This window comes from Leguminivora glycinivorella, chromosome 1, assembly GCF_023078275.1.
Source record: "Leguminivora glycinivorella isolate SPB_JAAS2020 chromosome 1, LegGlyc_1.1, whole genome shotgun sequence".
Classification (NCBI taxonomy): Eukaryota; Metazoa; Arthropoda; class Insecta; order Lepidoptera; family Tortricidae; genus Leguminivora; species Leguminivora glycinivorella.
In genome coordinates this window covers 35913384-35928740 of record NC_062971.1, presented here as the reverse complement: position 1 = coordinate 35928740, position 15357 = coordinate 35913384, and positions in this window count along the sequence as shown.

Sequence of the window (15357 nt, the reverse complement as noted above, 5' to 3'; positions counted from 1 at the left end):
GTGTTTCCGGTAACACTCAAAACCTCGGACACCCCAACTGATTTTTATTTTTTTAAACTCATCTAGAGTATTCATCTTTTAATCTGATGGTTACTTTTTTTTTATTGAATTTTTAATTTTCTGTACAGCTCTACTTGACTTTTAGCTCTACACACTCAATAAAATAATTGCTAACTTCCACTATAAACAATAAAACTATTTATTTGTGTATGTTACTGCAACGACATAAGGTTTACCAATAGATAGCTAAGATGTCACTGTAAAACACTTTAAAGCTTTGTCACAGTAAACTTCAAATTGGACGGGTAATCGCAGTAAGGAAATTTAAACCCAATATTCAAAATGACAAGGTTGTAATTAGGTACGAGTTCAATTTGTTATATGACTTATGATAAACATTAAGATTAAACTGAGAAACAACGTCAAACTCGTAGCGGAAAAAATAATCGTCCAAGTAACCAGCCAGTACTGTCCAACTACTGAAAAAGGTAAACAACCTCTAGCAATGCGATATACACAATGTTGTCTTACGAGTACAATAGAATAGGCACGTAAAAAATAACTAATAATACAAATTTAAATAAAAATATTACCCCCATCAAGATATAGCTCAATCGATTCTACTCTCGATTCTGAACAAACTATTTTCCGGTTTTTAGTGTTAAGTGAAACACGGTGTATTAGCATTTGCAATTATATTATTATTATTTATTATTTTTATTTTTTACATTATGGGGTCCTTCAAAAAAGGAGTGTACAAGTTTCTAATGGGTCGGCAACGCGCACGTGACACCCCTTGAGTTGCAGGCGTCCATAGGTTACGGTGACCGCTTTCCATCAGGCGGGCCGTATACCTGTTTGCCACCGACGTGTTATTAAAAAAAAATGTGCTCGCAACTAATTAGCAATGATAGAACAGAAACGCCCATACCTATACATCCGTACTAATATTATAAATGGGAAAGTGTGTGTGTCTGTTTGTTTGTTCGTCTTTCACGGCAAAACGGAGTGACACATAAACGTGTTTTTTTTTAGTGGAGTAGTTGAAGAGATGAAGAGTGACATAGGCTACTTTTTGTCTCTTTCTTTGCATGCGAAGCCGCGGGCAAAAGCTAGTATTACATAAATAGGTATGATATTGAGTCTGAGTAGGTATAGGAAGATCTACATTATCGTATGCGTCCATGAATTAGGATTTGTAAGATCTTTACCAAAATCTGGAATCGATAATTTTATTTCGGTTTTCCAGCTGCCACAATTTTTTTATTTTATATAACGGCGCGCGGTTTATTTGATTCGATTGTTTTTCAAATTGTTTAATTGTCGGGTAGTTGCGATTTGTTTATGACATTTGATTTATTTTAAGAGCGGGTAATCCCGAATGGAGTTGTAAGTGTCATGGCTGCGCGGGACGTCATTCATTGACTGCGCCCCGCACGAGATGGTCGCTTACAAACCCATTAGCTCTTGCTTATGATTTATAATCGTGATTTATTTTTGTGATCATCGAATGTTTTTGTCGTAAATTAATTTTGATAGTAAACACAGTGATTTAACAGTATCGTTTGAGTGTTATTTTGTGAAAACCTGCACGTGCACGCCCACGCGACATGAATATGTCGAACACGCCTTCGGATACGCCTGTTCGGCCTCCCAATACCCCGACATCGGAAGTGAGATTACCAGAAACGGTGCAGGATAACCCTACAGGCCAGAGTGGTGTTATTTTGAATAATAGTGACAATCAAATGTGGAAAATTTTATTTGAAATGCAGCAACGTCAAATGATCGAATTGATTAGTACCATTAAGGAACCAAATACTAAAGGTACTAAACTAGTACTTCCTGAATTTAATCCTGAATCTGGAGATAGCGATGCTCGGGCGTGGTGCGCTACAGTGGATTTGTGCATACAAGAAAAAGAGATAACAAGTAGCAACCTAATTATTGCCCTGAGTCGAGCTCTAAAAGGCACGGCAGCGTCTTGGCTAGCCCAGAATAGTTTTGCTGGGATAACTTGGCCTCAGATAAAAGACTCTTTTCTTGCTCGTTTTGATTACGTCGAAACACCAGCTGCTACATTATACAGGCTGCTCAATGAGAACCCAAAAGATGGTGAATGTTTAGCGTCATACGCTAATCGGTTTTTGAGCACGCTAATGAATAGGTGGAGTTCTTTATCAAATGAGCAGATAACTATAGCTGTAACCTTAGCACATGCATCTAAAACTGACCCACGACTACAAAGACTGGCTTTTACTACGGAAATCGACACGAGACTGAAAATGCAACAAGAACTGATGGCCTATACGTATCGTAAGAGAGGACCTGCGACACAAGATAAACAGTTGGCACAAAATGATGCTAAACGCCCACGTGTTGATTCATTACGGAGGTGCTACCTTTGTAACAAGCCGGGCCACTTGGCAAGTGATTGCTGTGTTAACAGTGATTCAAGTCCGGCATCGACATTGAAGAATACGACGGAAGTTCCAACGAAGCTATCTTCGCTCACTTGTTTCTCCTGTGGTGAAAGAGGACATATATCAACCCGCTGCACGAAGAAAGAAGATCGTTCTGGCGAAGCGGTTGTGGAGCGTCGAGTGAATATGTGCACTGTCAAGCAAACGTCAGACCAACTGTCTACAAATCACGGTGAGAAGTATTTATTCTGTTTTGATAAGGGTGCTGCTGAAATGCGGAATGCTCTCTAATTAGAGAAAGTGTAGCTAATATTTTCTGGGTAAACGATAGTAAAATATAGTAAATTAAATTGACTTAGATAAAACAATGTTATGGTTTATAGTGTAGTATTCAAATTTTAGCCACGGTCAACATACAGGGACACTCAGTGCAATTGCTTTTCGATACTATACCTGATGATTTGCATACCAAGAGCGCGAGATGTATTGACGTTAGGGTAATCAGTAGAAATTACTGAGTGTTCAACTTTCGTATGAATATCGGTTTTTTAAAGAAACAACACTATTTTGTCTTTAGCTTCCGGTGTGTTTAGCCCGGCACTAATCATTTCCGGTAGCCATTACCTCACATTCTTTTCGCTCTCGATCTAACTTGCGAACGCGTCGCTGCATTAAAATTGCCATTTATTGCTAATTAAATAGTTAAAGTCACATTTTCCCAACAATTATCGTTAAATTAAGTTTAAACTCAGTGCTAGTCACATTATCAAAGTGGACAGGAAGAAAGCTCTGCTCCAAGAACAGTTCTGGGCTCGAGGAGACGGTAAGCCGGGCCCGCACGTGCGCCTTGCATACCAAGGCTGATGGTAAGCGAGCTGAAACCAACCCACTGGAACCTCATGCTAAAAGGTATGTGACTTATGCACTGTTTTTTCCCCAGTAAGTTTTTGTTTAAAGCATTAAATTTCGAATTATCTTTGTCAATTTCGTCTTAAAGATATTTTATTAAATTACAGTCCGCTCAATTAGTTCATCATTAAACATTTGTTCCTTCGGCCGGATCCGTTGAAAAGTTACCTATTTTTAGTAAAATATCAAATTTGTCGTGTCGTAATATTTTTCTAATAAATTGGTGGGTAAAACTTTAATTCTCGATTCGGTTAATGGCTGACCGGAAGTGTGACTTTTATAGTAGAATTTAGTTAGGTTGGTAGCAGTGTGACAGTTCGTTCAATCCGCTCATCTCGTTCGGTCTTAGTCTATGCTTTGGTGTATGGCAACAATTCGGTTGTCATCTCATCTGTCATTGTCAAAGTCAACAAGTTAATTTTATTGAGTAACGTAAACTGTTTATTTATATTTTCGTTCTCGTTTTTCGATAAATCAACAGTGACTATTACGTGAAAAATGTCGGACATTGATGTGAGCAATAGAGACGTTGACATGGATAGGGTTGAACGCAATTACGCGGTTATGCGGTTAGAGTTAATCTTTGATTGTATAGATTTAGAGGGTTATGTCGCGGCCGACTTAAACCCAATAGTTGAAGACTTTCATCGTGCCCAAAAGGCTATAATGAAGAAAACAAAGGATGTAAATACGGAGTTCTCGGTTACTGTCGATTTTGAACAAAAAGTAAAGTCAATCTTGACAAGGTTAAGGAAAGCTGAGCCTGTCATTACAAGCAAACATGAAACTGTTGACAAACATGATAGTAGTGATAATAATTCAGCGAAGTTACCTAAAATTGTTGTGAAACCATTTGATGGCTCCTTGCACAATTGGTTGTCATTTAAGGAACTCTTTGATTCCTTAATTCATAAAAGGAATATTTCGAACATTGAAAAGCTGCATTATCTTATGACATCGTGTCAAGGTAAGGCTTTAGATTTGATTAAGAATTACCCAATTTCGGACAACAGTTACATGGATGCTTACAATGCTTTAAACAAGTTTTACAATAGAAAACGGCAAATTGCCTTTGGGTACTATGAAAAGATTTTACTTTGTGAACAGGTGAAGACCAAGTCTTCAACTGAATTAGAAAAAGTTCATCGTGTTTTTAGAGAAACATTACAAGTGTTAGAAAGATTCGACTTACCCGATAAAAACTTTATGTTATTTCATCTGTTGTGGGGAAAATTGGACAAGGCGACTCGGGAGGCCTTCCTCCTCGAGTTCAATTCCAATGAAATTCCAAAGTTTGAATTGCTACAAGAGTTTGTTGAAAAACAAGTCCGCGCTCTGGAAGTAACGGAGGTTAAGCCCGTAACAAGTGCCATTAAAGGTAAAGGCAAGGTAACACTAGTTGCCACACAACAAAATATATGTGTTTTCTGTACTGAACTGCATAACTTAGAAAATTGTAAAAAATTTAAAGTTTTAGACACTTCGGAGCGGTTCAAGGTGGTGAAAAACAAGGGCTTGTGTGTTTGTTGTTTCTCCAAAACTCATAAAGTTAAACAATGTCGATCGGATTGTCGGTGCAGTATATGCGGTTGTTCCCACAACACTTTATTACACTTTGGAAAAAGGGAACCGGCTTCGCCAGAGGCTGAACCAGCACCTCAGCCAACGGTGAGCGGTTTAAATAGCAAAGTGACTTTGACGTCGGTCCAAAGTAATGGATTAGTTTTATTTGCTACTGCTCGGGTAGCTGTTCGGGATAGTTCAGGTAATTATCAAATAGCTCGTGCTCTTTTGGACGGTGCTAGTGGTGTCAATTTTATTTCCCATGACTGTGCTCGAAGATTAGGTTTACAGGTAGATGATACTAGCGAGCCAATTACTGGAATTGGACTATCTGAAGTTGCACCTAAGGGTATGTTATCATGCTCTGTTAAACCTATTGGATCAGAAATGGTTAATTTTGACTTCCAAGCGTCAGTGCTTCCAGTTATCTGTCCGGAGCAACCATACTATAGAGTCAATACATCGGAATGGCATCACATTCAAGGTCTACCTCTCGCTGACCCTGACTTTGCGAAGCCGGGCCCAATAGATTTACTCTTAAATGCAGAGATCTTTGCATCTTCCATTTTAAGTGGTAAAAAGGAGGGCCGGAAGGGGCAGTCAAAGGCTTTGGAGACTGTTTTCGGATGGGTTCTGATGGGTGACTGTTATGCCTCTCGTACACAATCTTTCACTAATTGTCGGAAAGATTGTTTTTTCGTGTCGAATGCTTCACAATCAAACTTGTCGCTGTCGTTGGATGATTCTCTTAAAAGGTTCTGGGAACTAGAAAATATTTGTGGTCCGAGTAAACCTATCTTGTCGAAAGAGGATCAACTATGTGAAGATAACTTCCGTGCAAATTATTGTCGCACGAGTGAAGGCCGGTTCGAGGTACCTCTACCTTTCGTCGATCCTTCGAACAAGCCTACCTTTTCGCACACTCGTGAAATTGCAATGCGGAGATTTTTTCGTTGGAACGCAAGCTTACAAAGCATGCGGATTTTCGTAAAGCTTATGCCTCCTTTATGGAAGAGTATGAGGTCAGTGGTCATATGGAGCAGGTTGCGCCGACTGTCTCTAGTGTCGGGAATTTTAATTACATCCCACATCATGGTATTTTGCGCCCCGAATCTGTCAGTACACCTCTGAGAGCCGTTTTTGACGCAAGTTGTCGTGACAGCAATGGGATTTCGCTTAATGATACACTACTAGCTGGACCTAAGTTACAAACTAATATTTTTGATGTCCTTACTAGGTTTCGATGGCATAAAATAGTCTTTACGGGTGACATAAAGGCCATGTATCGTCAAATCCTCGTGCCAAACGAGGACGCTGAGTATCAGCGGATATTGTGGCGACCTTCGACTGACGGCCCAGTTAAAGACTATCGTTTGCGGACGGTAACTTATGGTGTGAAATCGGCTCCGTATCAAGCTTTGCGCACAATAGCACAGATAGCGGAGGAGACTGCTGACTCCTATCCTGAAGGGTCACAAGTGCTTGGGAGAGACATTTATGTTGATGATGTCGTGACAGGCGCTGACTCTATTGAGCAAGCTTTAAAAATTAGATCAGATTTATCTGAAATTTTGTCGTCGGGTGGGTTCCATTTGAGAAAATGGACCTCCAACCATAAAGGTTTTATCGTTGACCTTCCATCTTCTGAGTTGTATTCGAGTGATTTTAAACATTTTGATGAACTTTCGGATTTGTCCCTTAAAATATTGGGATTGTTATGGCGTCCACAAACAGATTCGTTCCAATTTGAGGTTGCAACACCACGTGATCAGAAATGTACTAAACGTACTATTTTATCGAATATAGCGCGCATATATGACCCGCTAGGATTCTTATGTCCTGTCACGTTTCACGCTAAATATTTAATGCAGGTCTTGTGGTCATCTGGGGTGCAATGGGACGATGATGTTCCAGAAGCAATCACATCGGAATGGATGAAATTTACCGATCAACTTCCGTCGTTGAAATCTGTCGTTATTCCCCGTCGCATCATCCATTCGTTTGTTTCATTACAATTGCATGGATTTTGTGATGCGTCGGAGCGTGGTTACGCTGCTGTCGTCTTCTGTCGTGTCGATGACACACAAGGCTCTACTTTTGTAGAGCTTTGCTGTGCCAAAAGTAAGGTTGCGCCTCTGCGTAAATTATCAATTCCTCGATTGGAACTGCAGGCTGCCGTGTTGTTGGCAGACCTGATGCAGTCAACACAAGAGGCATTAAAACCTCTCTATGTTGTTCAGGAAATATTTGCATGGTCAGACTCGACCGTAACGTTAGCTTGGATCAAGTCGTGCCCTTCACGCTGGAAAACATTTGTTGCAAATCGTGTGAGCCATATCCAGGATCTTGTTGCTCCTGATCGCTGGCGTCACGTCAGTACACACCACAATCCTGCTGATGCAGGATCCAGGGGTTACTGCCTGAAGATTTGGTAGAGTGTGATATTTGGTGGAAGGGTCCGTCGTGGTTGGTAAAGGAAGAGAAGGATTGGCCTTGCTCACCTTTGCACGATCCAAGCAATGACTGTATTGTAGAGGAACAACGTATTTGTAGCTTACTCGTGACGGCCGATCCTAACTTAATTGATGAAGTCCTTAGCAGGTTCTCCTCGCTTTTCACATTAAAGCGTGTGTTAGCCTACTGTTTCCGTTTTTTACGGTCAGCTAAGGATGGAAAAGTTGTCGGATCTCTACAGTCAGCTGAAACCACTGCAGCTCTCATGTTTTTAGTAAAACATGTGCAGCTCACTTCTTTCAGTGTAGAGATCAATCAATTAAGGGAGGATCGTTTGAACGCATTGCCAAAGGGTTTGCGCAAGCTTTCATTATTCATTGACAGTCAGGGTATTGTCAGGGTGGGCGGTCGCTTGGCAAATTCTCCTATTAAATTTTCTGTCAAACATCCCATTTTATTGCCTCGCTCCCACCGACTCACTATTTTAATAATTGACGAATATCATAAAAGATTTTTACATCCAGGTGCCCAAACTTTACAAAATTTACTTGCGCAAACGTTTTGGATTTTGTCGCCAAAGCGAGCAATTCAGGCAGTGATTGGAGGCTGCGTGAAATGCTTTCGTGCTAATCCCTCTGCGGCATCTCCGCCGCTTATGGGAAATTTGCCTACTTTTCGCGTCTCGCAAATTAAACCTTTTTCGAGTGTCGCCATTGATTATGGAGGACCATTTGATATCGCTTTCGGTCGTGGCCGTGGTGCGAAAACGTACAAAGGTTACGTCTGTGTTTTTGTATGTACTAGTACCAAAGCCATTCACATAGAGCTTGCTTCAGAGTTGTCGACAGAAGCTTTCCTCTGTGTTCTTAAACGGTTTGTCGCTCGTCGTGGTCGATGCAGTAACATTGTCTCTGACCAGGGTAGGAATTTTGTGGGCGCTAGTAACTATCTTGGTTCACTCATGAAAGGTGCTGCTGATGCCCAAGAAATTAAATTCTCGTTTAACCCTCCGGGTACGCCTCATTTTAACGGATTAGCTGAAGCCGGGATACGCTCGGTTAAGACTCACCTCGCACGGGTTGTAGGTAATCAAAGGTTAACCTTCGAGGAATTTTATACAATTCTGACTCAGATTGAGTCTATGCTCAACTCTCGTCCATTGACACCTCTTAGCTCGGATCCTAGTGATCTCTCAGCCTTAACTCCAGGCCATTTTTTAACTCTGGAACCGTTGTCGATTGTCCCAGAGGAAAATCTTGTAGATAAAAAAGTAAGTGTCTGTAATCGTTGGAAAATGATACAGAAAATGCATCAAGACTTCTGGCGTAGATGGCACGCTGAGTACGTCCATACTCTACAACAGAGGACTAAATGGAATAAAGTAAATACAAACATTGTCGTGGGTTCCTTGGTCTTGTTGATTAACGAACAGACAAGCCCTTTAAAATGGCCTCTTGGGCGCATCGTTGCTCTACATCCCGGAGTTGACGGTGTCTGTAGAGTGGTCACAATTCAAACTGCTACTGGTCAGTACAGAAGACCAGTTGTGAAGCTGTGTCCTTTACCACTTTCAAATTAACTTTCGTCGTTCTAGTATTATCACTTAGTTTAACATTATAGTTTTTAAGTAGTTTGTCGAACTCTAGCACTATTTGTAGAGTAAATATTGCATATTTAGGTGAGCGGTATGTTCAACTTTCGTATGAATATCGGTTTTTTAAAGAAACAACACTATTTTGTCTTTAGCTTCCGGTGTGTTTAGCCCGGCACTAATCATTTCCGGTAGCCATTACCTCACATTCTTTTCGCTCTCGATCTAACTTGCGAACGCGTCGCTGCATTAAAATTGCCATTTATTGCTAATTAAATAGTTAAAGTCACATTTTCCCAACAATTATCGTTAAATTAAGTTTAAACTCAGTGCTAGTCACATTATCAAAGTGGACAGGAAGAAAGCTCTGCTCCAAGAACAGTTCTGGGCTCGAGGAGACGGTAAGCCGGGCCCGCACGTGCGCCTTGCATACCAAGGCTGATGGTAAGCGAGCTGAAACCAACCCACTGGAACCTCATGCTAAAAGGTATGTGACTTATGCACTGTTTTTTCCCCAGTAAGTTTTTGTTTAAAGCATTAAATTTCGAATTATCTTTGTCAATTTCGTCTTAAAGATATTTTATTAAATTACAGTCCGCTCAATTAGTTCATCATTAAACACTGAGAATAAACTTGTTTAAAAAAAAAGACGGTAGCTGTTTGCGAAGTAGGTTCTAAAGTAAAAGATTAAAAAAAAAAAACACATTAATACCGACATTCCTACCGACTTTCGGGGACAGGTACTGATGTTACTCAAAGAAAATGTAGACCATTTTGTCAAAGGGTCTCCAACTGGTAAAGTTAGCACCGGGCGGCCGGCAGTTAGAAATAAAATTAGCTGGTCCGAATCGTACTGTGCAAAGACGACCTGTTAGAAGCAGGCATAATTCAAGATTGGAGCTATACTGGTGCAACCTGTTGAAGGTAAATTACGCGTGATCGAATACTGTAGCTACCGATACCGAACCTCTAACGCTAAGTCTTGATATCATAGGAGCTAGATACCCTAACCATTCAAGATTGGAGCTATACTGGTGCAACCTGTTGAATGTAAATTACGCGTGATCGAATACTGTAGCCACCGAACCTCTAACGCTGAGTCTTGATATCATAGGAGCTAGATACCCTAACCATTGTGAATACCAACGTTTCCGGTATTATTTGCAAGGGCATAGATTTTAAAGTAGTTACTAATTGCAATGCCGGAAAAGCATCCAAATCGAAATTAGACCTCGCACTGCGTGTGCACCGTTGGTGGTGTGTTTCCTACAGATTTTCGAGTTTGATATCGAATATCACCAGAGTAAAAAAAAAAAAAAAACCTACATGGTATCTTAATTGCATTCTGGGCAAGTTCAAGCTGCACTCCGTCCAATTCCTAAAGTTGGAATTATTATTTTTAAGTTCCAGAATTCCGCACTAGAACAGAAACAACCGAAATTAACATAAAGTCAGGATGTCCTAACGGCGCTCGTCAGTACAAACGAGTGATGTTACGTTGCTATTTTTTTTTATGTTGTTTTAGGTGTGAATAGAATGTAGTTTGATAAATGGTAGTCTTGGTGAAAAGTAGCAGCTTAAATGACATTTATTAGCATTAGTTGCATTACCTAAGCCTTGGTGGCAATACTTAGCCTTGGTGGCATTACTTAAGCCTTGGTGGCAATACTTAGCATTAGTGGCATTACTGAAGCCTTGGTGGCAATACTTAGCCTTGGTGGCATTACTGAAGCCTTGGTGGCAATACTTAGCTTTAGTGGCGTTACTTAAGCCTTGGTGGAAATACTTAGCCTTGGTGGCATTACTGAAGCCTTGGTGGCAATATTTAGCTTTAGTGGCGTTACTTAAGCCTTGGTGGCAATACTTAGCCTTGGTGGCATTACTTATACTTAGCCTTAGTGGCATTACTTATAATTAGCCTTGGTAGCATTACTGAAGCCTTGGTGGAAATACTTAGCTTTAGTGACATTACTTAAGCCTTGGTGGCAATACTTAGCCTTGATGGCATTACTTATCCTGGGCGATATTGGCATTACGTAGCCTTGGTGGCATAATCATAGCCTTGATGGCATAACTTAACTTTGGTGGCATAGCCTTGGTGGCAGTACTTAACATGTTAGTTACACAAGCTGGTTTTGCCAGTTGTTGTGCTGGAATTCAAGAGGTGCAAAGAAAGATGTTTGGTAACGGTTTAATTAGTGTGTTCAAGTTTTATTCCGGTCAGAATGACCGAGCAGGTTGCTGTGTTGTACATTGGTGGTTTTATTGTTCACAGATGAACCAGACAGCAGAGACGATACACACGAGGACGTGTGATTATGCAGGACGGCCGTAACGGCGCGCGGTTTATTTGATTCGATTGTTTTTCAAATTGTTTAATTGTCGGGTAGTTGCGATTTGTTTATGACATTTGATTTATTTTAAGAGCGGGTAATCCCGAATGGAGTTGTAAGTGTCATGGCTGCGCGGGACGTCATTCATTGACTGCGCCCCGCACGAGATGGTCGCTTACAAACCCATTAGCTCTTGCTTATGATTTATAATCGTGATTTATTTTTGTGATCATCGAATGTTTTTGTCGTAAATTAATTTTGATAGTAAACACAGTGATTTAACAGTATCGTTTGAGTGTTATTTTGTGAAAACCTGCACGTGCACGCCCACGCGACATGAATATGTCGAACACGCCTTCGGATACGCCTGTTCGGCCTCCCAATACCCCGACATATCGATACCTCTGGGTTCAATTGGCGTAAAGGACATTTTGGCGAAAATGAGTTATATATACAGTTTTGTTCAGAATTTCAAGCGCTATCGATCTGTGTAGTTAAAATTTCGATATCTCTTAAAAAGTTGCCTTTACGACCAAGATTTTCTACTATGGACTTGCAAAAATAGCTTTTCTGAAGGGGCGTAAATATCAAGTCATTAATTATAAATTATTATTTGTGTCGTAAAGGAAATCTACAAATAAAAATATAGTCGTAAGTCACCTTGAAATATATTGTTGCCCTTTAAGCCCTTACTTTTTAAGGATCACTTTCTATAGTAGTGTGGTAAAGTTGGGCGTAAAGGACAAGTTTTTTGTTCTTCGTCCTTTACGACCAGCACTAAAAATATTTAATCCGCAACTGTAATCGATATCTTTGGGTTCAATTGTCGTAAAGGACATATAATGCAGGTTTCCAAGAGAAAGATAAACCCACTTTTTTGTTTTATTGACCTATATTTGTGACGTGTATAAGAAAAATATGCAGATTACGAGTATCTTTAACCTAGTGTAGCAACCGTAGTGATAAACTAAACGATTTAGAAGATAGATGGTTGTAAAGGACACGTCAAAATGCTATAACGTCCTTTACACCCATGATTTGATAGGGTCGTAAATGACAGTCTTAGATGATTTTTATACAAAGTCGGGGCGTAATTGTAACCGAAATGGTACTACAAATGTTGTGCTAAGTTTACAATTAAAAACTGGAAAAATGCATCAATACGAGTACGTACTTAATATGGCATAGAATAGCTACATTAGTTTAATGCAGTGTATTATTTATCTAAGCTATCTTAGCAACAAAAAAGAACTAGACTATTTTATATCCAGTTTTGTAATAAAGAAACAATATTTGCTTAAAAATGACGTTTATTGTTTGGAAAACCTCATTTGTTTACTTTGGCAACAAATTCAAAGTTATTTTTTTAGTATTCGCCGCTGTCTGAATAGTCAGTAGGTTACGCATTCAGCCTTTAATTCTAGCAGGGAAACGCTTTCGTGGTATTATTATACCGCGGCGAGATGTAGGTAATAAAAAAAAACACTATGGTAATCAGGGTACGTACCCAAATGCACAAACGTTCACGATAATATCTATTTCGTAGCTATTAAATATATCTTTATCGCTCTTGCGTATTGCACCAGACTGCATTTTTGTCGGCGTCTGGCGTCGACGATTGCCATTCAGCTACGCCGGCAGTAAACTTTAACAGTAGACTATACTAACATTTAGTGCTACAATAACAGGTGCGTTTCGCTAGCGAATGAGCGTTAGCGTTTGGTGACTTGGCTATGTACCCAGGTACTTAAAGCATTGACTATAATATTTCTAGGATTGAACTCATAATTAAGATTATTCTTATTTAACAGGGTTTAGACTAAATAACAATATTCTGTTTTAAAATTATCAAAATATGAATCAACATAGTAGGTAGTCTTGACTACAGTTACTATTATTTATTAGTTGGTCACAGTTTGTATACGCGTCCTAACTTGCGTTTATAAATAGGTACTTAACTCTTTAGTTATTCTTAGAACTTATTTCTACTTTAGACTTTTAATTACTGTCGTATTAATATAGTCTACTGTTCACAGTTGCTGATTAAAGTTTACGTGATTACCATTAGTGTTTTATATTTACTTAAACTACGAAAGCGTTTCCCTGCTAGAATTAAATACTGAATGCGTAACTTATTGAGACAGCGGCGAGTACTAAAATAATAACTTTCCAAAATAGTAGATAGTTTTGAAGCAAATGTTGTTTCTTTATTGCAAAACTGGATATAAAATAGTCTTGTTCTTTGTCTTTTCTAAATATTTAGATAAATATACACTGTAACACTATTGTGGCTATTCTATGCCATATTAACTACGTTTTGATACATTTTTCAAGTTTCTCAATTGTAAACTAAGCTAAAAACAGTTGCCATTTGTACCATTCCGGTTACATTTACGCCCCGAATTTGTATAAAAATCATCTAAGACCGTCACTTACGACCCTATCAACTCTAATTGTTCAAAAAAATCGTGGGTGTAAAGGACGTTCATAGCATTTTGACGTGTCCTTTACAACCATCTAACTTCTAAACCGTTTAGATTATCACTACGGTTGCTACACTAGGTTAAGGATACTAAAAATCTACATATTTTTCTATATACGTCACAAATATAGGTCAAAAAACAAAAAAGATATAATCATTTTTCTAAAAAAAAAGTTGTTTTTTGCTTCTCCTGAAAACCTGCATTTTGTCCTTTACGCCAATTGAACCCAAAGGTATCGATATATTTGTCACATCCCAAAGTGCAGTCCCTAAAGTGGTCAGTAAAAGAAAAAGCCTCATAGGCATAGCTCAAGGTAGGTACATTCTTTCTGATGGAGCAGTACCTACCACAACAGTTGGTATGGTACCTACCCAGAGCTTTCATCTTTTTCAATGTAAAAGTAAAAGGAGTTTTTTGGGACTCACTCAAAGGTAGGTACTTGAGCCCTGGAATTTCTGTTTATTAGGGAGTTAGTCCTAGTTTTGGTAGAATCACGTTATACGATAAATACAATATAAATTATAGGATAATTTGATAATTACCTATGCAGGGAAAGGTCTTCAGCCATAAAGATACTCCGTTTGTTAACGCTCCTTAATTGCGGCAGCACACTCGACACGTCTCACCATTCTGGGGAAGGGACTTTGTTGGGCGCTGGAATTCTTAAAGGCATTGAGTTATTAGAATTTGAAATAACCGCCTCAACGAATTATACATTAAAATAAAATTGCGAACGGGACTGTGAACGGGACCACAGTATAATAAAGAGTATTATCATACAGTATGGCCTCTCCCACTCCCCGCTGAAAGTGCCACCCACACCCTCTCGGTTACCTCACAGTTACCGTCTGTCAAAAACGCGAACAGTCGACCTGTCATATGTCACTCATACAAGCATAGTACGCGTTCACCTACACGAGCTTAGACTGTGTGCTAGGAACGCGCCTCTTACATATATTTAATCGCCAGTGTCCGAGGTGTGACGGGACTTTAAAATAATCGCCACGCCAGAAACTGCTTGACAGGCCATAACATAGTCAAAGAGTCAAAGTAAAATAGCCATATAAAATAGGTTTTACAAAGCCTAATATATACCATAGACTAGACGGTCAAACAAAAAGGCGGCAATTTGAAAAAGGTAGGGGGCGAAAGTTTTTCGTTATAAACAAAGAAATTTTTTTGGAAATATTTAATTTCGCATCTTTTTTCAGTGTAAAAATTTGCTTGACTGTCTACTTGGTTTACATTATAATCCTTTTTTAGGTACCTATTTGAATTTCGTGACAATCGTTTCCTATTTGACGTACCTAAGTGAGAGCGAGAAAAGAAATAACTTTTTCTCGTTCTCGCTTACCGGATTACTGGGATTATTATGTGGGTGACATTGGTACGGTACGGTCGTATATTAGCTACTTAACTGTCACTTTTATTGTCTTAAAAACTGCCATCCAGGTAAACCCACAGAATTATAATTAAACAGAATGAGTAGTTAGGCCAAAAAGTGTGTCCACATGAGAGGTTAAAGTTGGGGCTGGTGTCCCTCTCGCACTTATTACCACTATCAAAATCATTTGAATGACGTCATCACTGTCATCATTTGG